Here is a 26,357-nt window from a genome sequence, read left to right as displayed (position 1 = left end):
GAAACACTTCAAATATATGAGATAAACATTAAAAGTGGGCACCAAGTGGAAATGGTGTCTACAAAAGTAGAGCCTAATGAGCCCCATGATCAGGCCAACATCAACAGTGGTAAGTCGTGCGGATAGTATGTACCCTTGACATGATGTGAGGAAAATGACACTCCAGCTCTGTGACCTCCCTCCCCAAAACACATAACCCCAATGTATTAGGCATGTTTCTAGCTTCTGTAAAGTTTGCAATTTAACATCTTCCCGACACACATATGCCAGACACAGCTATTAATACCTAGCTCTGGACAATTGATACTGTACCTGAGTCACCCTACCTGGGCCTCCTGTCTCCCTTGTGACCTAATCTCCCCACCCCCAACTACTCAAGAGCAGTCCTCCTCTCAGGGTTGCACTTTTCAAATACAAACCAACCAATGCAGAGTCTACACCCCCAGTCACCTCCCGTATAGGGCTTTCACGCTCCTGGCCACCGTCCAGCTGCCCTAATCACCCCAGAGCCAGGTACCCAACTACTAGGTTCCAGACAGCCTCCATGCTCCATAGCCCCTGAAGTTATTCAAACCAGCCATTCCTAAGCCTTCTTTCCCTGACTCACCTGTTCCTTCCTGGGGAAACCACAATAAAGGCTCTTGAGTCCCAGTACCCCCTCCCAACCCACCCTACCGCCACCTGATGGCAGGGCCTCCCCAGATGGCTCCCTCTGCCCCGTGGTATGAGGTGGAACCCCTCTTGGTATTTGCAAGTGTAAGAAACTATCTTTACAATGGCAGTCATTGCTCTGTTGGCCTTGCCATACCTAAATAATAATAATAATAAAACCTATTCAAACACCCAGTCTAGTCTAGTCAGGGGTAAAACATCAGACAAATCCCAACTGAGGAACATACTACAAAACACCTGACCAGTACTCTTCAAAACTGTCAAGGGTATCAGATGCAGGGACCTTCTCTATCCGTGGGTTCCGCACCCATGGATTCAACCAACGGCAGATCAAAAATATTCAGGAAAAAAATTATGTCCATACTGAACATGCACAAACTTTTTTTCCTTGTCATCATACCCTAAACAATACAGTAAAACAACTGTTTATGCAGAATTCACACAGTACTAGGTACTATAAGTAATCTAGAGATGATTTAAACTATACAGAAGGATATGTGTTCCTTCTACACAAATACGAAACCATTTCATATCAGGAGCTTGAGCATGCATGGATTTTGGTATCTGCAGAGGTCCTAGAACCAATCCCCTGTGGATACCGAGGAACTAGGAAAACGTGAAAAACTGTCACAGCCAGAGGAGCCTAAGAAGACATGATGACTAACTATAATGTGGTGTCCTGGATAGGATCCTGAACTTAACAAGGACACTGAGTAAAAACTAAAGACATCTGAATAATGCATGGACTTTAGCTAATAATAATGTATTGATATTAGTTCATTAATTGTTACGAATGTACCATGCTAATGTAAGCGGTTAATCATAGAGGAAATTACGTGCGGGGTACATGAGATCTCTTTATATTATTATCTTTGTAATTTCTCTGTAAATCTTCTAAACTAAAACTTTCTAAAAATTTTCTAAAATAAAAATGTATAAAAATAAAAGTAAATAAATAAAAATAATAAATCACAAATAAAAAATGAACTAATGAATATTACAAAAAGCTCATGAGCAATTTTTTTTTTTAAGTAGAGTCAGAGGGTATTACCATTAACATTAAGCAATCGCCATGTGTTTGTGCTGCTCTGCCCAGATAAAAGAAAGATTTTACCTCTGCACAAAGACTCTGTCAGGTTGCCAAGCCGTGCACCCATGGAGCTGTGTCCATGCAGAGGGAGTTGGATTTTCTAATTCACACAAAAGCTCTTTATGAGGCCCGAGGTATGTGCGTGGAGGAGTGAGAAGCAGTGCCAGCTGACACTCACTGTGCAAGGGATAGGCAGGTAGAGAATAGATTTGTATGCACATGGGGGTACCTCCCCAAGACCCTGACCAGCCATCTGCGACCCCCCACAGAGGAAATCACCCTGCTTTGTTGCACCACTAAGATCAAAAGAACTTCACACACAATGGAGAGCTCCTCATGCAGTTCCCTGAGCCTGCAGCAAGGACACCCAAGGGTCAGGAAACAACCTTTTTAATGCCCATGCCTTGACTGACCACTCCCCCACAGGTATCCACCCAAACTACTTTTGTGTCAATCAAGAGAAAATTAAAGCACATCAGTGTCAGGAAGCAAATCCCTCAAACCCCTGAAATAGAAGACACCTTTTTTTTTTTTCTTTTAAAGCCCTAAACATAAAAGGGCTGTCAGGAAAGCATCCAGCCATGTAATACGTTGCACAAACCGTTCTCGTTACATAAACAGTGGCTGGATATTTTCCAGACAGCCCTTGTATATCTTAATAAGATCTGGTCCTATTAATGAAGGTCTGGTTCTTTGCTAATGAAGGTCTGTTCCATGTTAATAACAGTCTGGTTCTAGAAGGAAGAAAAAGAGTAGCATCCTGTTTTCTCAAATTTGATCTAAGTGAAGGCCTCACAATAAACTCCCTGCACATTCCCCTTCATTCCTTCATGTATTCATTCATTCAATAAACACATATCGAATTCCCTCAATGTGCCAGGTTCTGTTCTTGGCCCTAGAAATACAAAGATGAATGAGACTGATTCCCAAGAAAACCCACAAGCAATCACAGTGAACGGGCAATGCACCATAACTCTAAGGGGCAAACAAAGCACCATGGGAGCCAGAGGAAGGCTCACCTGCTCCGCCTCAAGGCCCTGGGGAAAGCTACACAGAGAACCTGACATCTAAGATGATCTAAAGCGTGAGCAGCTCTGCAGCAGGTGGGGAAGAGAGGGAAGAACGATCAGCCCACACAGCATGTGCAAAGGCTCAAAGGTGTAACAAAGCCACTTATTGAAGCTGGAGACCAGTGAGAAGGGGCAGTGTCCAGAGAGAAGGTCACAGGCTAGTTGAGCCAGTTGCAAAGTGCCTTGAATACAACGCTAATCATCTTAGAATCTCTCCTATAGGCACAAAACAAATGAAAGAGTTTTGAGCAAGGTTGTTGTGACACAGCCACATCTGTGTTTCAGAAAGGAGACTGGCGTGCTGCAGAGCAGGAACCTGTGACGAGCAGCAGGGAGGGCTCTGTGAACCCATGGGTGCCAGGCATTTTATCTGTAGGTGAGATAACAACATCTACAACATAAATATGGGATTAATATTTTTAAATATATGTAGATGTGATTAGTAACACTTCAAATTCATTTAAAAGCATTGATGAATCCATAATAGATTTTTCACCATTTTCTCAGTCTGTGAATCAGAAGGATCGTGAGACCCAAGCCACTTCTGCACTAGGGATCCCAAATGGGCAGGGGATGACACCTCCAAAGGATGTACCAGCAGCTGCAAAGACACACTGACAGGTTTAAAAGAAGACTGGGGTGGAAGCTACATGTAGGATTCAATTAATATTAATTCCCAACTCCCCTTTTGCTTGCCTTCCTCTTCCAAAAAGGCTAGAAAACAACAGACATGCACACCTCAGAGATGGCATGTGTTCCGTTCCAGACCACCATAATAAAGCCAATATCACAATAAAGTGGGTCATACAAATTTTTTAGTTTCCCAGTGCATATAAAAGTTCTGCTTAACATGATACTATAATCTATTAAGTGTGCAATAGCATTATATCTTAAAAATGCACATATCTTAATAAAAATATTTTATCACTAAAAAATGCTAATAAGCAAAATCACCCCTCGGCCCAAATAAATGTCCTAGATGGGCGGCATGTGGCCCGCAGGCCGTAGTTTGAGGACGCCTGGCATAGACAGAGTAGATTTAGCATAATTCTTAAAGGCCCTAAGATTTCCAGAATGGTCAATGAGCACTGGCTTCAACTTAAAGTCACCAACTGCATTAGGCCCTAACGAGAGAGTCACCCTGTCCTTTGAAACTTTGAAGCCAGGCATTAACTTCTTCTCTATACCTATGAAAGTCCTAAATGGCATCTTCTTCCAGTATAAGGCTGTTTGGTTCATATTGAAAATTTGCTGTTTAGTGTGGCCACCTTCATCAATGGTCTTAGATAACCCGATAACTTGCCTTAGCTTATACACAGCTGCTTCATTTTGCACTTTTATGTTATGAACACAGCTTCTTTCCTTAAACTTCATGAACCAACTTCTGCTAGCTTCCAACTTTTCCTTTATAGCTTCCTCACCTCTCTCAGCCTACACAGAATTAAAGAAAAGGAGCCTTGCTCTGCATTAGGCTTTGACTTAAAGGAATATTGTGGCTGGTTTGATCTTCTCTCCAGACCACTCAAACTTTCTCCATATCAGCAATAAGGCTGTTTAGCTTTCTTATTCATGTGTTCACTGGAGTAGCCCTTCCAATTTCCTTTAAGAACTTTTCCTTCGCATTCACAACTTGGCTAACTGTTTGTGTAAGAGGCCTAGCTTTCAGCCTATCTCAGCTTTTAAATTTCCTCCCTCACTAAACTTAATCATTTTACTTGAACCTTTAAAAGCCAGTGTAGGGTTATTAATTGGCCTAATTTCAACATTGTCGTGTCCCAGGGAAGAGTGAGGCCTTAGAAGAGGGAGAGAAATGGGGTAATGGCCAATGAGTGGAACAGTCAGAACACACCCATCATTCATCAGTTAAGTTTGGTGTGGTGCCTGGCACCCCAAAACAATTACAGTAGTATCATTAAAGATCACTGATCACAGATCATCATAACAGATAAAATAATAATGAAAAAGTTTGAAATACTGTGAGAATTACCAAAAAGTAACAGAAAGACACAAAGTGAGCACATGCTACTGGAACAATGGTGCTGACAAATTTGCTCAACACAGGGTTGCCACAAACTTTCAATTTGTAAAAAATGCAATGCCCTCCAAAGCACAATATAGTGAAGCACAATAAAATAATGTATGCCTGTTCTCAATTTCCCAGCCTCCTTTACTGCTGCAGCTAATCATGTGTTACAATTATGGCAAATAAACATGGTAGCATGGCTGAACAGTCCAATTCTGGCCAGTGAAATACAGGCGGAAACTCCTGAGGCTAGTGTCTCAAAAAGAATTTTTGTTGCTTTAAACTTTGCCTTTCCCTCTTTTCCCTTCTTTCTTCTTCTTGCTGAAAGGTGGACATGGTGCTGGAGCTGTAGCAGCCATCTTGTGACCAAGAGATGGCAAACATCATGACAAAAGCCTGTATCTTAGATAAGGATGAGTGGGAAGGTTGAAAGAACCTGGGTCCCCAACAACACAGTTGAACAGCTGCCCTGCTCTCCCCCACCTCCAGACGTCTTGATGTGAGAAAATTAAATATCTACTTATTACACTCTTAGGTCTTCAGTTGTTTGCAGCCAACTGTATTCCTAAATGATACATATATGCTTATCACATAACATAAAGATATTTCCCCTTATCCAAATTGTGGCATCTGTAAGGCACTAGAAATTGATATTTTAATAAATCCCCCAATTATTTTGTGAAAGGCATAATTATCTTGTATACTTTTCTCCTGTCAGAATTATTAAATTGTTAAATACGAGCATTTAAAACATGCCACAATTTCTTATAGTTTATTTTGGTATTTCTTTTTCTTTTTTTTTTAATATTCTGGAAAACAACAAATGGAAATGGCCCAGATTTCTCTTGACCTTTGAGGGCCCAGAGAACAATTATTACCATGGGGTGGCCCATGATTTTTTTTGTTTTGTTTTTATTTTTTTATTTCAGAATATTACAGGGGTAAACACGTTTTGGTTACATAATTTACTTTTATATAGCCTGAGTCAAAGTTTTAAGTGTGCCCTTCACCCAGATAGGGTGCATTGCACCTACCCGTTAGGTGTGAATTCACCCATCCCTTCCTCCCCGCCCACCAACTTGATTTCTGTGTTTTGTTTTGTTTTTAACTTAAAAAGGGAAGGGTGTCTCTGTTCAAGAAAATGTTGGGAACTAGGAATGCAGAAGACGTTCCACTTGGGAGGCATGCATGAGCCTAGACCTGGGGTGATCAGCGAGAAGGCAAACCAGCCGTGAAGAATAGAGGGGTCTAGAAAAGGCCAGTGATAGCGAAGACAGAGAGAAAATGGTGGTTTTGAGAGATGAGTGAGTAGAATCAATAGCACTTGGTGACTGACTGGATGTAGAAGACAAAGAAGAGAGAAATGTCAAGAGAGACTGATGTTTCTGTTTGGGCAGCCAAGTAGACTGTGATACCAACAGAAAATGCTGGAGCTGCAACTCCCATGTGGGCCACAGTTGAATCATGTTCTGAAAAGCTGTGTTTTAAGACAGAAAATACAGACAAAAGATCTTCCCCACACTCATGAGCAGAAAGCATGCAGATGATGACTACATGAGTAAAATGAGAATACTATAGTTCAGTAAGCACTTCTATCATGACTGAGAGAACAAAAATTTTCACAGCATGATGATGACATAAACAACAACAAAAAATTACTCTTCTTGCCAAACTCGAACAATAATGAGAAAACTAAAATAATAACAAAACGTTTAAAGAAGAGAAATAGCAAGGCCCCATTTCCATTCTGAGGCGTTCCAGACATGATCCAATTGGATAAAGGCTGTAACTAAGGAGAACTGAGGCTCCATCTACAAGAATCTAATTATAAGAGCTCACCTGTAACCTGGCCATCAGGCACAAACTCCAGAGAGGTCCAGGAAGCTGGCAGAACATGGTCATTGTGAGGATAATTTTCCTCATTTCTGTTTTAATCTCTTTCAGAAGGGAAATTATTGACAAGAGCCTGCTTCCGGTGAACAACACAATACAAAATGAAAAGGTGTAAGAATGATGGTTATGCCTGGGGAACAATTTGTGGCAACCATCAATAAAAGGGGATTTATATTTGTGCCCCCAGGGCTCCGGAACAGTGCCCAGCACCTCCGAGCTTTGTGCTGGATGCTTCAAGACTTACAGAAACCTTCACTGTACTGTCCTTCCCCTCAAGATGCTTTGAAAGGGCAGAAAAAGACAAGGCAGCTGCTGACTTATTCAGAACAGAGCCAATCTTTGGAAAAGTGAATCAGTTGTCCCCTAACCCCCACTTCATCCCCTCCATAAACACTGTCCAAAAAAACAGTTAAAGTCTTTGAAATGTACAAAAAAAAAGTTTAGTCAATATCCTGCCTAGCTCACTCATCTGGGCTATCTCTACTTTTCATTATCTTGGAACTACTTTACAATACTGCAGATTAGAGAAAACTGAGAGTAATACAAATCATTCTTTTCTATAGAAATGTAATCTGTGTCCCATGGAATGTAATTATTGCCCTGTAGATATCAATGAGTCTTGGCAGTTTCCATCTAAGCAAATTCGTTTCCATATTCCTAATGGGCTATATATATTTCTCTGCTCTTAGGATTTCCTTCCAAACTATTTGACACATCTTACTGGCTTCTTCATCAATCAGTGAATTAAATAAGATCTTTGATACATGTTCACATTATTTTTGTATGAAATTTTTAAAAATTATCCTTTAACAATACCAAAGTCCTCATGTAGCCCACGGCACTCCCCTGAGAAATTCTCCTACAATTAGCCTAACTACTTCTAGTGGCCACTTGAATTGAATGCCACTATGGTACATTCATATAATGGACTACCATGCCACTGACTAATATCCCAAAGAGAAAGATCTCTGTAAACTGATAAGGAGTGATTTCCAAGATATAGGGGGAAAAGCAACATGCATAAGACTATATCATGCTATCTCTTAGGTAAGAAACAAAGAAAAATATATTTGCTTATTTTTATAAAAAGACAGAAGAAAGAACCAGAACCCATGAGAATGGTTACCTACAGGAGATAGGTTGGGAATAGTAAAGACAGATTACACGTAAGAGAAAGACTTCACATTTGTATATAGTTCTTACTTTTGAATGATATAATGTTTTAACATGTAAAAATTTTTATTAATAAAAAAACAACAAAAAATTTTAAATCCTTACATTGAATATAAACATAAACAAGCCTAACTATGTATATTAGTAACATAACTATAATGGAAAGCAAACTTACTTTAAATATCTTCTGAATACAGTGCCCCTACTGTTCATTCTTAGATCAACTCAAGGCATGCATGTGTGCACACACACAGTAGAGAATCTTGAACTTCCCTTAGGAGGTTTGTTGTTGGTGGTAATAAAGTAGTAATTCTAAACTATCAGGAATATTGTAGAATAGAGCAAATGAGCAACTATAGTAAAGGTGTGGGGAACCAGAGCTCTTACTTCCCAAGACGGAAAATAAAATAGGCAATGAAATAAGGTGAAGAAGAACCCCGTGGTGCTAGATTTGAACTAGAACTATCAGCATGAACTCAGCAGGCCCTGAATGTTTTCAAGAGGGAGTGTTTGCTGAATAAATTAATAAATTATAGACTATTCTTCAAAAAGTAAAAATAACACTTTAAGGTGAAAGGTGAGTAAGAATAGTTTCAACAATTGTAAGTAAAAAAATACATCACAGGAAATACACTAAGAAGAGTGAACAAAGAATACCACTGTGCACAGAGAAATGGGGACTTTCTCAGCCCACTGTGAATGGCTTCCAATTTAGGGTCTTGACTGAGTTTCCTTCTGAAAAGCAGACCCTGAGACAAGAGCTTGCAGCAAGTAGTTTATTTTGGAAGTGATTCCAAGAAGCAAGAGAGGAGGACAAGGAGATTAAATCAGGGGATAACAAAGGAAAGCCAAGATACAGGTGCAAGATTGAGTTGTCATGCCTGTGGGTGGATTAACCGTATCTCTAGCTCTGTAAACTCCATGCTCCAACATCTGCCTACATGCATATGTTCAACACGCCGTGTTCCAGAAAACCCAACAATATGCCTCAGTCACCTTGTCTTAGCCTCCTGCCTCACCTGTCCCCTCCACTGCCTAAAGAGAAGCCCTCCTCCTAGGCGTGTGCTTTTCAAATACAAACCAACCAATCCAGAGTCCACACTCCAACCACCTCCCTACAGGGCTTTCACCCTCCTGGCCACTATCCATCTGCCCTCAGTACCCCAGGGGCACTGAAATTATCTGAACTAGCCAATCCTAGGCTGCTTGCACTGGCTCACCTATCCCTTCCTACGGAAACCAGGGTAAGGCTTTTCCCCACAGTGCCCACTCCTGTCTCGTGACAACCCCAGTGCTTTCTGATCTATAGGCTTTACTATACCTAATTGATAATAAAACCTATCAGGGCAGCTGGGGCTGGGTTCTAAGGGGATCCTCAGAGGAGCTGCGCATGACGCTCAGAATTATCCCCCTGAGGAATGGAAGAGGGAGCATTTATGTGTGGGCTCTCATCCCCCCAACAAGGGTAACTGCAAAGGGTGTTCATTCCTTGCCCTCCTGGGTTTGCCATGACTGTGCGGCAATTCCCACATCATCAGAGGATCCCGGGGCAGAAACTGGGAGAAAACAGTGCAGCTGGAGCTTAAAACTAGGGCCAAGAGGAGGTGAAGGCAGGCCCAAGAGGTGCCCGATATACAGGGTATCCACATAGCTTTTGTGTCCTAGAAAATACAGCCAGAATCCCATCTGCTCCTCATTCCTGCCTTAGAAGGATCACAATGGGCCTCTGCCATGGCTCACTCCGACTCGATTTGGTTGGAGTTTTTTGGAGCAAATCCTCACCTCTTTGAACTCTGAGCAAGTGGAAAAGAACTCTTCCTCTGATTCTCCACAGACGTGGGCAGAATACTCTCCAGGGGCACTGGAAAGGTCTGCTCTGACTAAATGAAAAATAAAAATTCCCCTGCTCTGATTTATTTTAAGCCGATTTTAAAAGCATGAAATGTTTCTGACTAAATAGAGGCAAAAATACAGAAACAGACAGAGTCACACAGGTCTTTCTCAATAATATCAAAAACCCCATGAGGGAAATCATAGGTAAACTAAGCCTTCGGGATACCAAAAATAATGAGGCTCAGGTGCAGACCCTGAGCAACCACGTTCAGCCCACTCCATCTCACTGCTTCTCCCCACCCTGCTTTCCTCTCTCCTTTGCCTCGTTCCTGATGCTTGTTCAGTGCCTACTACATTCTCCTTTCCTGTTATCTCCCCCTCTGTGCTGGCCATAAATCCTCTCCCTTCTTTTCACAAAGACAACTTTTCATGTACCCCATAAACCCTCCAGACTGATTATAAATCCTCCAGACTCAAACTCCAGTAGCAGCATCTGTACCACCAAGCTCATCGTGAGAACAAGTGCTCAGATTCAGATGAAATGAACATTTGTTCAGTACTTGCTAAGAGCGTGTCATGATGCCTTCACCTGTGTTAGCTTACTTAATCATCAAACCGCCGCTTCAAAGTAAGTATTACTGAAACATTATTGAACATTCAGACGTTAAGGCGCCAAGAGATCAAATAACCTAGATCACAGAGAGTTAGACAACAACAGATTACTTTGAACCCCAAATTCTCATTCTCCTAATCCAGGGCTCTGTGTAATACTTGCACTGTGTTTATTACTTTATTAATGAGCAAATAAACATACACATAAGTGTAGAGCAAGCACAGTATCATCCTACATTTCTGAATATGAAACATACAACCTTATACATATGAAATAAGTAATAATAAATAACTAAGCAAGAGTCCTGACTTGACTTAGTCTCTTGCATGAAGCAGTTTGCAGTTTCCTTTCAAGAAGAAAGTTCAGACTGTAGGGAAGGATAAATAATACAACGTGAACTTAATGGGTTGAGAAAAGACAAGAAAGCAAGAAAATGAGATGAGAAGAATCTAAATCAGAAACAACTACAGATCCATTTCCTAGTGTGGCTAATGGTGGCAGCCTGATAAACTGCTGGCAGGGGGAGCCCAAGGTGATGTGCTAATCCCATTTAAATCTGACAAGTGACTTATCAGTTCAGTTCTGTATGAGAACACACAAAGACTATAATGGCAGAAAGCTGAAAATTTAGAGTCCTGCAAAGCTCAGAGAAAGGAAGAGATTTTATTCTCCATAAAGGAGAGGGAAAAACATTACTGGAAACTCTCAGTGGTTCTCAAAATATCTGTGACATGGGTTTGTAGCTTTCCTCCCTCTCTGGGAAAACAAGGCTCCCAAAATTCCCAGTGGGTAGGAAAATTGGGGCTGGGGTACATAGGAATCAAGCAAGAACGTAATAAAGCCCAGATAAACAGCCTGATGCTCGCTAAAACAAAACAATAATGATAGTACAAAAAATAAAGTGTCAATGATACTTTGAATATCATAAATCAGTGATGTAGATACTGATTGTTGTTTTCAACATACTAATTCTTGGTTTCAGAAACTTTTCAGGAATTCTGTCTCCTGCAATTTAAAAAAGATTTGAAAATTTAACTCGGTATCATACATATTAGGGGTGGGGAAGAGGATTCCCCCATCAAAATGTGAAAATCCAATTTAAGCTGTGATGATGTATTCTAAATTCTCAAGGACATTAGGATTTATTTCTGAGTTATCTTGTTAGATTAACCTGTTTTACTAAATTCCCAATGCAATAGTATTAAAAGGTGTGGCCTTTAGGAGGTGACTGAGTCTTGAGGGCTCTGCCCTCATGAATGGGATTAGGTGCCCTTATAAAAGGGCTTGAAGGAAAGAGTATGGTCCCCTTTCATCTCTTATGTCCCTTCCACTCTCACCAGACACTTTACCTGCCTGCACCTTGGTCTTAGACACTCAGTCTCCCCAACTTTGAGAAATAAATTTCTGTTTTTTATAAATTAGCCAGTCTTAGATATGTTGTTATAGCAGTACAAAGAGACTAAGAAATCGGTACCAGAGAAATGGAGTCTTTTTCTATAACAAATGATTGACAACATGGAAGCAGCTCTGGAACTGGGTAGAGTGTAGAGGCAGTAACAGCTTTGAAATGAATGCTGGAAAAAGTCTGAATTACCATGAATGGAGCATTAAGGGTGAATCTAGTGAGGGATCAGAGAAAGAGGGCTATAGAGAGAGCTTCAGTCTTAAAGATTATCTAAATGGTCATGAACCTAATGTTGGTAGAAATATGGATAGGAAAGGCCATTCTGATGAGGTCTCAGATGGAAATGAGGAATATCTCACTGGAAAATCAAGGAAAACTCATCCTCATTACAAAGTGGCAAAGAACTTGGTTGAATTATGTCCATGTCCTAGTACTTTGTGGAAGGCAGAATTGTAGAGTAAGGAAATAGGATATTTGTCATAAGAAATCTCTAACCAGCAAAGTGTTCAGGGTGCTGCATGAATTCTCTCAATTGCTTAGAGTAAAATGCAAGAAAAAAGAAATTGTTAAAGACAGAATTTGTAATTAAAAGGGAAGCAGAATATAAAGGTTTGGAAAATTCTCAGCCTAGCCACGTAAAGAATAAAAAAGTGTTTAAGAGAGAAGACAAAGATGTAGCCAAGTATTCTTTTGATAAAGAGATGAGTATGGATAGAAGGAGGCCAGATGCTACTCACCAAGACAGTGGGAGAATGACACCTAAGGCATTTTGGAAATCTCTGAGGCTTCCCCTCCCCTCACAGATCCAGGGTATCAGGGTCTTGTGGGCAGAATGGTTTCAAGGGAGGGGCCCAGGGCACCCATAGGACCTCAGAGCTCACTGCTCAGGGCATTAATCCCCAATGCAACAGTATTGAGTTTCTGTTCCCTGCATTTGACATGGAGTCAAAGAAGATTATTTTCAAGCCTCAAGATTTAATGTTGTTTGCGTTGTTGGTTTGAGACTTACTTGGGACCTGTTACCTGTTTCTTCTTGCCTGTTTGTTCCTTTTGGAATAGAAATGTCTATCCCTATGCCTGTTCTACGTGGTATTTTGGAAGCACATAACATGTTTTATTTCACAGGTTCACAGCTAGAGAGAAATTTGCTTCAGGATGAAATATACCTTTGAGTCTCACCCATATCTGATCTAGATGATATTTAGATAAGACTCTGGACTTTAGACTTTCAAGGTGGTGCTGGGAGAAGTTAAGAATTTGGGGACTACTGAAATGGAATTAATGTATTTTATATGTGAGAAAAACTTGGGGGGCCCAAGGGCAGAATACTATGATTTCAATGTTTTTGTCCCTTCCAAAATTCATGTTGAAATTTAATCCCCAATGCAACAGTATTAAGAAGTGTGGCCAAGCCGGGCACAGTGGCTCACGCCTGTAATCCTAGCACTCTGAGAGGCCGAGGCGGGCTGATCACTGGAGGTCAGGAGCTCGAAACTAGCCTAAGCGAGACCCTGTCTCTACCAAAAATAGAAAGAAATTAATTGACCAACTAAAAATATACATACAAAAAATGAGCCGGGCATGGTGGCGCATGCCTGTAGTCCCAGCTACTCCGGAGGCTGAGGCAATGGGATTGCTTGAGCCAAGGAGTTTGAGGTTGCTGTGAGCTAGGTTGACACCACGGCACTCACTCTAGCGGGGCAAGAAAGTGAGACTCTGTCTAAAAATAAATGAATAAGTAAGTGTGGCCTTTAGGAGGTGATTGAGTCATGAGGGCACCACTCTCACAAATGGGATTCTAGTTCTTATAAAAGGACTTGACAGAGGGAGTATGGTCCCTTTTTCACCCCTTCCACTCCTTCCTCTGGGTGAGGACAGAGTGTACTTCCCCTCCAGAGGGTGTAGCAACAAAGTGCCATCTTAGAAGCCTCCAAAACAGTGAGAAATAAATTTCTGTTCTTTGTAAATTACCAGGTCTCAGATATTTTGTTATAGCAACACTAATGGAGCGAAACACTCAGCAGAAATAAGTGAAGCACTTTCGAAGAACATACACATCTAGCTTCATGTTTAAGTTAAATGCTATATGGAATTATAATGTTACCAGCCCTCCAGAATCATAAATTTCTCACATGCTTGCTACTTTATGAAAGTGAGACTGGGGAAAGGATTCAGAAATCATGAAGAATAGATTGTGTCTCCTCTTTTGCTTGTTGTCCGGGGAAAAGTAAATCAACATGTGCAAGACACAAAGTGTAGTAAAACAACAATTCAACAGATTCAGAAAATGATAGCCAGAAGTAATGAAGAGAAACCCCTGAAAAATTCACAGAAACTTTAGACATTGAAACTGGATGTGCAATCGATGTTTGAGATAATCTTATATAGGTCTTGAAAGGAAAGTCTGTATGACCTCTGGATCATACAGTAAAAACTTCTGAACAGTAAAGCCAAGTTGCATTACTCAAACAAGTTCTATTTGGTCATGTATTATTGTTATTGTAGTATACACAGAGATTTGTACTGCTAAGTATTCTATTTAAGACTTTTTGCAATTATATTCCTAAAGAAGATTAGCTTTTAGTTTCTTCTGTTATGTAGTACTTATCATAGGGATAGTCTGTTTCCCAATTTTGAAAATGGCCTATAAAACTCCTGAGATTAAAAGTCTTTTTAGCAAAGTAATTATTTCACAGATTTTTCAATCTTCCTTTGTTATTGCTGCACTCAGCTTATCTACTTCTTTTAGAGCCGGTGTTTTTCTCAAAACTTACCATTTTGTAGAGATATTCAAATCTGCTAGCATAAATATCTATGCATTTTCTATTTGAATCTCCATCTATATATTACCAGTGTTGAGTATTTACTTATTTTCTTTTCTGACTACTTTCTAGAACTCTTTTGTCCAATCTGATAGTGATTAGTCATATGTGGCGATTTAAATTTAGATTAATTAAAATTGAATAAAATTTAAAATTTACTTCTTTAGTTGCATTAGCTCATTTCAATGCTTAGCAGACACACATTACTAGTAGTTACTGGATTGGACAGTGCCAACATAGAACATTCCATCATCGTAGCACGTTTCACGGGACAGTGCTAGAGAGTTGCTAATTTCATTGCATTTTCAAAGAGGGATCTCTTGAATTTATAAACTCCACAACATCTCTCATTTCTAATTCATTTGTTTTTGCTTTTAGCTTTGATATTTTCATTCCTCTACTTTCACCAGATTTGTCTTCCACTTTTTTCCCTAATTTTTTTTTAAATCAGAGAATTCATATCAATGACTTTGGCTGCATTCCACCAGTTTTGATATGTCAGCTTCTCCCTGCATCTATTTTCTAAGACTGCATGGCAATTTCATTTCCTTTTTGACCCAGAAGTTGTCTATTTAAAAAAAAAAAAATTCCAAACATTCATTTATTTATTTATTTGGAGACAGAGTCTCACTCTGTTGCCCAGGCTAGAGTGCCATGGCATCGGCCCAGCTCATAGCAACCTCAAACTCCTGGGCTCAAGCGATCCTACTGCCTCAGCCTCCCGAGTAGCTGGGACTACAGGCATGCACCACCATGCCTGGCTAATTTTTTCTATATATTTTTTAGTTGTCCATCTAATTTCTTTCTATTTTTAGTAGGGATGAAGTTTTGTTCTTGCTCAGGCTGATCTCAAACTCCTGAGCTCAAACGATCCTCCCACCTCGGCCTCCCAGAGTGCTAGGATTACAGGCGTGAGCCACTGCGCCCAGCCTGAAGTATGTTATTTTAGATTTTTTTACATGCAAACCCTTGCATATAAAATAGAAGTATAATATGCATATGATTTTATATTCTGCTTTTTAATGTTTTTCAGTTGGATGCCTGGCTTTTATTAACAATATATCCTAACAATATATCCTAAACTCCTTTCCATATACATATATGTAGATCTGCATCATTTTTAAGAAATACACATTATTCTGATATAAATTTATTATGGCTTATTTTAGCCAAGGCTTTGCTACTTGGAGTGTGGTTTGTGGATGTTGTCCTCACCCAGAAGCTTGTTAGAAATGCAGCATCCCATCTCTGGTCAGATCTACTGGCACAGGATCTGCAGTTTTTTAACGTCATCCTCAGCTGGTTCTTGTCACGTTAAAGTGTGAGAAGCACTGGTTTAATACAGTCTTCATTGTTGAACAGTGAGGTTTTATAATATAGTCAGAGATTATGAACAATATAGAACAATATAGTCAGAGATTATGTTCTATGTAATCTAATCTTGACCTAATCTAATTTTTTTGTCATCCAAGTCATGGTAATTTTTGCAACTATTTCATGAACACTTAATTTGAAGAAAAGGACCATCATCTTTACATGTAGAATACAAAATGTAGAGCTATATATTCCCTGTGACATTTATCAATAGAAAATTACTCATTTTGCTATTTATTCCTTGAATTCTGCTTTTTATAAAGTGAATATTGCCAGAGCTATCTCTTTTTTCTTTGTACTTGCCTAAAACATTCTTGTCTATCATTTTTTGTTTTAGTTTTACCTCTTGAAATAATACATAGCTGATATAGCTGTAATGTTTTTAATCCAGATTGGGAAAGTATGATTGTTTTTTGTTCTCTCTCTCTCTCTCTCTCTCTGTCTGTCTCTCTCTCTCCCCTTCCACCCCCAAACCCTCTCTTTTAATAACAGGTTCTCCTATGTTTCTCAGGCTGGCCCCAAATTGCTGGGCTCAAGTGATCCTCCCATATCAGCCTCCCAAATGGCTGAGATTATAGGTGCATATCACCATACCCAGCTAATAGTTACCTTTAAATTTAAAATTATATATTCTTACATTCTGCTTCTCTTGTCTTTGTATCAATATCAATAACCTAATAGTATCCATCAACTGCCATCTGTATGAGATGAGATTACCTTTCCCATCTCTCCCCTTCTCTCTATTCACTTTTACTGATATTGTGTGAATTTTTAGATTTTTTTGCTAAATTATTATTTTAACATTAATATGTTTCACTGCTAAGAATGGTATTTCACATTACATTTTGTTTTCTAATTTTATGTCCAATAAATATTTAGACTTAAAGACACATTTGCCTGGTTTTGGTGCTCAATAGGTTTGTTTTTTTTTTTTTTTAGACAGAGTCTCACTCTGTTGCCTGGGCTAGAGTGTCATGGCATCAGCCTAGTTCACAGCAACCTCAAACTCCTGGGTTCAGGCCATCCTCCTGCCTCTGCCTCGCAAGTAGCTGAGACTACAAGCATGTGCCACCATGCCTGGCTAATTTTTTCTATATATTTTAAGTTGTCCAGATAATTTCTTTCTATTTTTTTTTAGCAGAGACAGAGTCTCAATCTTGCTCAGGCTGGTCTCAAACTCCTGCGCACAAAGGATCTGCCTGCCCTGGCCTCCCAGAGTGCTAGGATTACAGGTGTGAGCCATCATGCCTGGCAATAAGTCTTTAACATAATTTATAATCTAGAACAACACTGTCCTACAGAACAGATACAAGCCACATGTATAATTTTTAATTTTCCTAGTAGCCATGTTTATTAAAGTGAACACAAACAAATAAAAATAATCTAACAATGTTCTTTTGGCCAATAAATCCAAAATATTGTTGTTTGAGCATGTAAATAATATATGTTACAAAATTTTTATATTCTTTTGTTTTGTTTCAAAATCAAGTGTGTATTTTATACTTACAGCACATCTCAATTAGGACTAGCCACATTTCAAGTGTTTAATAGCCAGGTTATACAGGACAGCACAGCTCTACAGAATTTAATTTGATTCATGTTTCAATTGGCTGAAGTATATCCTTAAAGAGATCTTTCCAAGAATGATATGTTGGCTAATGAGACCCACATGAACAACAACTTAGGTATAGGTTTATTGAATTTTTGTTAAACTCAACATATTTCTCAGCTGTCTTCTGCTATTTATAAGCTGTGGAAGAGAATTTGGAATAAAGTCTGATTTTTTTTTTCCTTTTGTAGGCAAACATTTTTCTTTATCGTTGTAATTCAAAAATTTTGCTAGTGTATATGAAATTATGGGTTGTTTTTACTGATTTTTAAACTTATTTTTCCTGAACACATGGGGCCCTTTCGATCTGCAAACCCAGGTCTTACTTTCTTCAGTTCAGGCAAACTACTTTCAACTTCATCTCTGCTGCTTCTGTTCCAGTTGTTCGGCTTTAGTCTCAGAATACCTATAATTTAATTATTTATGTTGTTTCTTACTTCTCTGACTTTCTATTGTCTTTTCTCATTATTTTCAATTCTTCATCATTTTCATCTATTCTATAAGACAGTGCTCTCAAGTTTGTCTTTTAATCACTGATTAAAATTTTGTTGGTGTCATTTTTTATATTTCAGTGTGGATTTTAATTCCTACATCACATATTTTTATTTATCTCCAAGTCAAAATCACCTGCTTCTCTTCTTCTGTTTTTCTGCTCCTATCTCATAGGGCCTATGTCTTCTTATGGAGAATGCAAAGTAGCATTTCCATTATTCCTTTGGGCTTCTATATTAAATCATTTTCAGAAGTCTAACTTTCTCCTAAGTTTTAGGACGGTGTTTCATTTCCATAGTTCTTCATATTTTGTTTGGAGTTTCACTTTGGATTTATCCCTAATCTAATCATTCTGGAGTACAAAAAGATTCATACAGAGCTTATTATTTTTTACAAGGCAAGGTATGTGGGTTACTTTAGGTTTCATTGACTGTCTACTTCGGCAGCCAGATAAAATCAGCAGAAAGACCCAAGAATAAGACTGACATTCATATTCAAACAGCTACTTCCCATAATAAGCAATGCAGAACCCAAGCCTACAGAGTGAACAGCAAGAATAATGCCCAACCTGCTTCAAAGCACAGCGTTGCATCTGTCCTTGCCCAATTGATGTGCACAGCTCCAGTATAATTCTCAAAGTCTATTTAGAAATTCATATGGTGCAGTGGATCACTACACAGTGAGACCATCAATTCCAAGAGGAAAGGTCTCGATTACTCTTTGTCATACAGAAAAAGAATGAGTCTGTTGAACAGAGTAATGATGTAGACAAGATTAAAGGGAGACCGTTTTCAAGAACTTCAACAGCGTTCATTTCGTATACCAATTAAAATTGAAGCTTATCTATTAAGAGTGAAATCTACTTAACAAACACTTTGTTAATGGTTAGTGTCAGTTGGATACTGGAGAGTTAGAAGACAACATTTTTTTAAAGTTTTCTATAATTTAGACTTTCACTAATTCTGACACTGCCTACCCCATAATTAAGTGAAAATTTTTCAATGCATAACTACCTTGAAGTATGCTAATGTCTGCAAAGCATGCAAAAATCCAACTCTTACCATCTGCTGGATGATTCATTTGTAAATCTGCCTAGAATTCCTTTGGGAAGTTCCAGGGCTGATTTTTAACTTCTTTATAACAACTTGGTGGGAATGAATGCAGTGATATAGTACATAATACGAAGTGCTCTGAGGGCTTGGAAGAATGTGCCCTAGACATGTTTAAATGGGATGTGTACTGTGATCAAAAATAAAAGTGTTTGAAAATAATCGCTTAAGGATTTGGAGTTTTATCAAGAGTTCCAGAAAAAGAGGCTTTGGGTAATACATTGATCGCAGAGAACTTTTTCTACTGTTGGCCCAAACTAGCCATTGCCAATAATAAAATAAAGACAGTAAGCTGCTTTAGGGAAAAAACTGTGACTTATTCATTTTTATGACCCTGCACCTAAAATGTCCTTTCAAGGCTAACTTTTGTATCTGCTTCTAAGATGTCTGCTTCTGAGGCTATGGAAACTACATTAAAAACTTGGGTAAACACCTGACCAGCCTTTTCTTCCTTCCATCTGCTTCAATTATATCATGCATGGGCTTTCTTCAGTTTCTAACCCAACTGGCTTCACACCTTCTCTCCCTTCTCATATTGCCCTATTGGATTAGGGAACCTAGCTTCATAAAATTTACTTACTTGGAAACTAGGCAATTCTTTCATGGGTTCTGAGAATTGCAGCCGCAAACAAGAATGTCAACAGAGCCCTCAAGACTGCACAACTGCAGGGGGAGCTGTTCGTAGCTTAGTCTACAGGATAAGTTGCCTGGAGTTGTACATTCACAGCCTATAAGACTGTATGTGTCCACGTTGGGCTTCAACTCAAGGTTTACCCAAGGCCTAATGCACACCATGGCAGGAACCACAGCACTACCTTGGTCCACCTGCCTGAACAGCAGAGAGAGGGTTAGACACAGTGCTTAGCACACAGTAGGTACTCCATAAATATTTGTTGAAAAGGAGACATCCAGGCAACTTGTGACTTGTAAATCATGAAAGTCCCATAAGTTGCAAATGCATATGACTTGTTTTAGTAAAGTAACTTAAGTATGAACCTCTAAGAACTGCCAGAGGAGGAGTGGATCTTCTCCCCTTCTTTGGAGTTAGCACAGATACAGGCTCTTCAGTCCATTCACTCCACTTTCAGTCTAACTCAACAAACTTTTATTGAACGCCTACTATACAATGACTGGCAAGGCACAGTTTGTGCTTTCAAAGAATTCAAAATCTAATAGAGTTATTAAAGAGCTATTTATAACACAGTGTTAAGCAAACGATAACATAACTGTGCAGAAATATACAGATGTCAAATAAAGAAAGGAGTAATTAATTTTGTCTTGGGGAGTCAGGCCATACTTATAGAAGTGGCCTATAACCACAGTTTTGGAGATGATTGGATTTGTTTGGTGATGAGCAGAAAGAACAGCATACACAAAGGCATGGCAGAATAAAACATCATGGAAGAGGAACTAGTTAAATTTTTCTGGGGCTTAAATGATGAATTACTGAATGACAGAAGAGGTCAGCTGAGGCCAGGCTTTTTTATTTAATTAAATTACTTTATGTTGAGAGAATTGTAAATTCACATGCAGTTTTAAGAAATAACACAGAGATCCTATGTATGTTTACCTAGTTTCTGCCAATGGTGACATTTTGTAACACTATCACAACAAGATCACAACCAGGATGTTGTCACTGATGCAGTGAAGATACAGAACCTCTCCATCACCAAAAAGATTCCTCACATTGTCTTGTTATAACCATACTCATTTTCCTTCCACCCCTACCTCCTTCAACCTCTGACAGCCACCAATCTGTTTTCTATTTCTATAATTCTGTCATTTCATGGGTGTTATACAAATAGAATCATATAATATGTAACCTTGGGAGATTGGCTTTTCTCATTCACCATAATTCTATGAAGATTCATCAAGATTGGTACACGTATCAATAGTTTGCTCCTTTGAGTATAGTTTGAGTAATGTCCACAGTATGGATGTACCACAGTTTGTTTAACCATTCATTCATTGGAGTACATCTGGGTTGCTTCCAATTTTTTGCTATTATGAATAAAGCTGCTATAAACATTCATGTGCAGATTCCTGTGTGAATATAAGTCTACATTTTTCTGGAATAAAAAATGCAATTGCTGAGTCATATGGTAGTTTTTAAGAAACTACCAAATTCCTTTTCAGAGTGGCTGTTCCACCAGCAATGTATAAGTGATTCAGTTTCTCTGCATCCTCAGCATTTGGGGTGATCACTATTTTTATTTTGGCTATTCTGATAGGTGTGTAGTGGTATCTCATTGTAGTTTTAATTTGCATTTCCCTAATGGTTAAGATGTTGAAAATCTTTTCATGTGTTTATTTGCCTTCTGTATATTTCCTTTGGTGAAATGTCTATTCACATTCTTTGTATTCTAGATGGGTTATTTAGTTTTTTACTGTTGAGTTTTGAGCATTCTTTAAATATTCCAAATATTACTCTTTTGTTGGAGATGTGACTTGCAAGTATTTTCTCATACTCTGTAGAATGTCTTTTTATTCTAATAGTCTTTAATAGCACACAGACTTTTAATGTTCATGAAGCCCAATTTATCAATTTTTTCTTTTATAGATCATGCTTTGGTGCCAAGTCTATCTTTCCTTGCCCTAGCTTCCAAAGGTTTTCTATGCTTTTTCTAAAAGCTTTATAGTTTTACATTTAAGCCCATCATCTACTTTGAGTTAATTTTCGTTCAAGGTATAAGACAGGTCAAGGTTCATATTTTTGCCTATGGATGTCCAATACTCTAATGCAATTTGTTAAAAAGGCCATATTTCCTCCATTGAATTACTTTTGCACCTTTGTCAAAATCAATTGGCCATATTTTATGGATTCATTTCGGGTTCTTTATTCTATTTCATTGATTATCCTTTCACCAATACCACGTAGTCTTGATTACTATAGTTATATATTAGGTCTTAAAACTGAGTAGAGTCCGCACACATTACCCTTCTTTTTCAAAATTCTTTAGTTGTTCTCTCTCACCTATATCTATAAAAAATCTTGGTGGGATCTTGATAGGAACTGTGCTAAATCTGCATATCATTATAGGAGGGTTTGACATCTTTACTATGTTTCATCTTTCAGTCCATGAATACAGTATGTATCTCTACTTATTTAGATGTCACTTGATTTCTTTCATGAGCACTACATAGTTTTCAGCATACAAGTCTTATACACGTTAGGTTTATATCTGTTTATATCTGTTTATATTTGTTAGGTTTATATCTACATATGTCCCCTTGTTTTGAGCAACTGTAAATACTATTGTATCATTAGTTTTGGTGTCTAGTATATAGGAATACAATTTATTTTGTATGTTTATCTTGTCTCCTGTGACCTTGCTAAACTCACTTATTAGTTCTAGGAATTTTATTAATTATATTCCTTGGAATTTTCTACATAGACAATCATGTCATCTGCAAAATGAACCATTTTATTTCTCCCTCTCTGATCTGCATGTGTTTTAAATTTCCTTTCATCCCTTATTGCACTGGCTAGAACTTTCAACTCTATGTTGATTAAGAATGATGTGAGTGTACATACTTGCCTTGTTCTCATTTTTAAGTGAAAAGCATCAATCTTTTGCCCTTAAGTATAATGTTAGCTGAAGGTTTTTTTGTAGATGCTCTTTATCATGTTGAGGAATCTCCCCTAAATTCTTATTTTTCTGAGAGTTTTAATCATGAATGGATATTTTTTCTGTATCAATTGATATGATAATTTTTCTTCTTTAACCTGTTAATATGGTGCATTACACAAACTGATTTTAAAATAGTGAATGATCCTTGTATCCCCAGAATTAACCTCATTTGGTTGCAGTATGCAATTTTTATATACTACTGAATTCTATTTGCCAAATATTTTTGCATCTATATTCACAAGATACTGGTGTGTAATTTTCTCTTTTTGTACTGTCTTTCTCTGGTTTTGGTATCAAGACAACGCTAACTTCATAATTGAATTGAGAAGTGTTCCCTCCTCTTCTATTTTCTGAAAAAGACTGTTTAAAATTGATTCCTTCCTGAACATTTTTTAGAATTCCATTTTAATATATCTAGAGCTTATCTCTTTGTATAGTTTTCTAAGTGGTGTACTAGACATTACACTACATATTAATAATACAAATAACTTATCACAGTCTTCTGGTGTTATCATTTTACCAATTCAAGTAAAGTGCAGAGACCTTACCTCCCTTGCAACCCTTTACTTTTCCTTGTTTAGAATATAATTGTACTAAATATTTCCTCTACATACATCTAGAACCCCATCAGTGTTATAGTTTTTGTTTCAACCATCAAACATATAATAGAAAATGCAATTGGAGAAGGAAAACCTATTGTATTTGTCCATATTGTTGCTTTAGTGTGTTTGTTCTTTCTTCTTTCCTGGTGCTCCAAGGATTCTTCTTTTATTGTTTTCTTTTTATTTAGAGAACTTTCTTTAGTCACCCTTTTAGAGTAGGCCTGCTGGCAACAAATTCTCTTAGTTTTCCTTCATTTTATGACATCTTTATTTCCCCCTCATTCCTAAGTAATATTTTTGCTGGTTTTTGGATTCTGGGTTAAGTTCTGTCCTTTTGGCAATTGGAAAAATATTAGGCCTTCATGGCTTCTGATGAAAAATCTGCTGTCATTCAAATTGTTTTCCCCTTATAAGTAAGTTGTCTCTTTTCTCTCGCTGCACTCAAGATTTCTCTTGAGTTTTTAGAAGTTTAATTATGATATGTATCTTTGCATGGATTTCTTCAGGTTAATCTTGCTTGAAATGACTTCCTTTGACACAGACCCAGCAAAGGAAGAGGGTGCACCACAGATTGCTGCCAGAAGGAGGTAGAAGCCCAAGTTCCCTACTGGGCTTCCACTGCTCCACTGACATCTGAGGAAGGAAGCAACTTTGTTATCCCTGGGAGGGAGGGAGAGTTCCAGCTCCCACGTGGTCTCTACTGACACTGTGGTAGTAATGCCCTCATTACCACCGGGCAGTGTTCTACGTCCTGGTTCTCTACTAGGCCTCCTCTGACACCACCCAGGCAGGGAGGAAGAGAGACGCCTGATGACCGTGAGTTGGAAGCGGCAGTCCAGCAGTCCAGGTTCCCCACGTGTTCTTCACTGACATCGTGATGGGAGGAAGCCTGGCATCGATGAAAGTTCTAGCTCCCTACCTGACTTTTTCTGAGACCACCCCAGCAAGGGTATTGCGATACCTTGTTACAGCCTTGCCAGCTTGGACATCCAGGTTTCCTGGTTGGTCTTTTTCAGCATAAGTGAAAATGGGGCCACAGTTTTTCCTGTGATTTTTGGCTGGAGTACAGTGGTTATTGTCTAAATTATTGTCTAAGTTTTCTATCTTGCTAGGCTTCCCCTTTCTTGGCTCTTGGGTAGAAAGAGCAGAGTTTTGTCAGAGCTCCTTTTCTATCTGTTCCCGTTGGCATCTCCAGGTTTCTGGCTTTTTCCACTCTAAATCTAGGATATATAAGGCAAAAAGAAAACCCAAGAAACTCACCACCACATCATTTCTCGGGTCCCAAGGCCTCTAGTCAGCCTGCCTTCTTCTGTCCACCTTCAGAGTCCTCTTTTTCATTCTGTATATAATTACAGGGCCTTTTAGTTGTACTTCATGGGAGGAATAGGGAAAAGGATGTCTATTCCATCTTCCTACATGCAGACGTGTGAAGACTTTTAAGAAGGGAAATGACATGGTCAGATTTATCTTTTGAAAGATTGCTCTGGCAGGGAGGAGAATTGATTTCACAGAGGAAGAGGGAGGCTCAGTGGAATCTATTACATAAGTGATGATAAGGATCTAAAATAAAGCTGTGTCAGTGAGAATAAAGTAAAAACATCTGAAGGAGACAATTCAGGAGATAGAATCAGTGCAATTTGGTGACGGAAGAGGAGAAAAGGGATGCGTATATGATTGGTACGTTTCTAGTTAATGTTGTCTGGTGAACAGGATGGTACCAGTTCAATTAGGAAACACGGGAGTAGGAACGTGTACAGAAATGAGAAATGATGAGTCCAGTTTGGGGACTGTTGATTTTGAGGTTTTCATTTTTTTCCACCTTTGTTTCATAAGTAAGTTTGGCAGCTTCCTTGTGATGATAACTTTCCATCTTAAATATGCTTCGACTAGAAAATCAAAGAATGGGATGCTACCCTTTTGCTTAAAATCTAACTAACTCTCCAAAAAAGGTACAACAAATGGCCAATAAGCATACTAAAAGATGCCAAACATCATTAGACAATGGAGAAATGCAAATCAAAGCCACAATATAACACTTCACACGCACTAGGTTTAAATTTTTTTTTTTTTTAAGTAACCATATCATGTGTAGGGGAGGATTTGGAGAAATTGGAACCCTCATCTATTGTGGGTGGGAACATTAAATGGTGCAACCACTTTAAAAAACAGTTTGGCAGTTCCTCAAGATGTTGAATTTAGAGTTACCATATGATTCAGTAATTCTAATCCTAGATATATATACAAGCTAAATAAAAACATACACCCATATAAAAACTTATACACAAATATTAATAGTAACATTCTTAACAATAGGCAAAGAGTAGAAAAAACTCAAATACCCATCAACTGATAAAAGGAAAAATAAACTGTAGTATATCCATACTATGGATTATTCAGCAATAAAAAGGAATGATACCGTTATACACACTACAACATTGATAAACCTTGAGAACATTATGCTAAGTCAAAAAAAGCCAGTCACAGTAGACCACATATTATATGACTCCATTTACATAAAATGGCTAGAATAGGCAAATCTATAGAAAGAAGAAGTAGTAATTAAAGTAGATTAAGGACTAGCGGTATGGGTCTCAGAATGGAGGGTAACTGCTATTGGGCACATGGTTTCTTTTTAGAGTGACAAAAATTTTCTAAAATTACAGGATGGTAATGGTTGCACAACTCCATGAATGTACTAAAAATAATTGAATTGTACACTTAAAATGGGTAAACTTTGTATATGAATTATGTCTCAATAAAGCTATTTTTATTTTTAAAAATTAAATAGCAACAATCATCCCAATATTCTTTTTAATTTTTAATTATGAATCACAGAAATAATGGGTACTCCGTTTTTCCTGCATTCATTCTTCCTTCTTGGTTCAATGGTCTTCTTCCTGCAGTAGATCCTTTAGTAGTTCTCTCAGCAAGGACACGCGTGTGGT

The 26,357-nt window shown here is 38.4% G+C and overlaps 1 protein-coding gene across 3 annotated transcripts in view; it reads right to left on the bottom strand.

Annotated features, from left to right (window-relative positions):
* PDE1C (phosphodiesterase 1C) overlaps positions 1–26,357 on the bottom strand; it is a 521,012-nt gene that overhangs the window by 397,904 nt on the left and 96,751 nt on the right. The gene's annotated exons all lie outside the window — the stretch shown is intronic.

This window comes from Microcebus murinus, chromosome 9 (genome assembly GCF_040939455.1).
Source record: "Microcebus murinus isolate Inina chromosome 9, M.murinus_Inina_mat1.0, whole genome shotgun sequence".
In the NCBI taxonomy this organism is placed as follows: domain Eukaryota; kingdom Metazoa; phylum Chordata; class Mammalia; order Primates; family Cheirogaleidae; genus Microcebus; species Microcebus murinus.
This window is presented reverse-complemented; position numbering and strand designations above follow the sequence as displayed.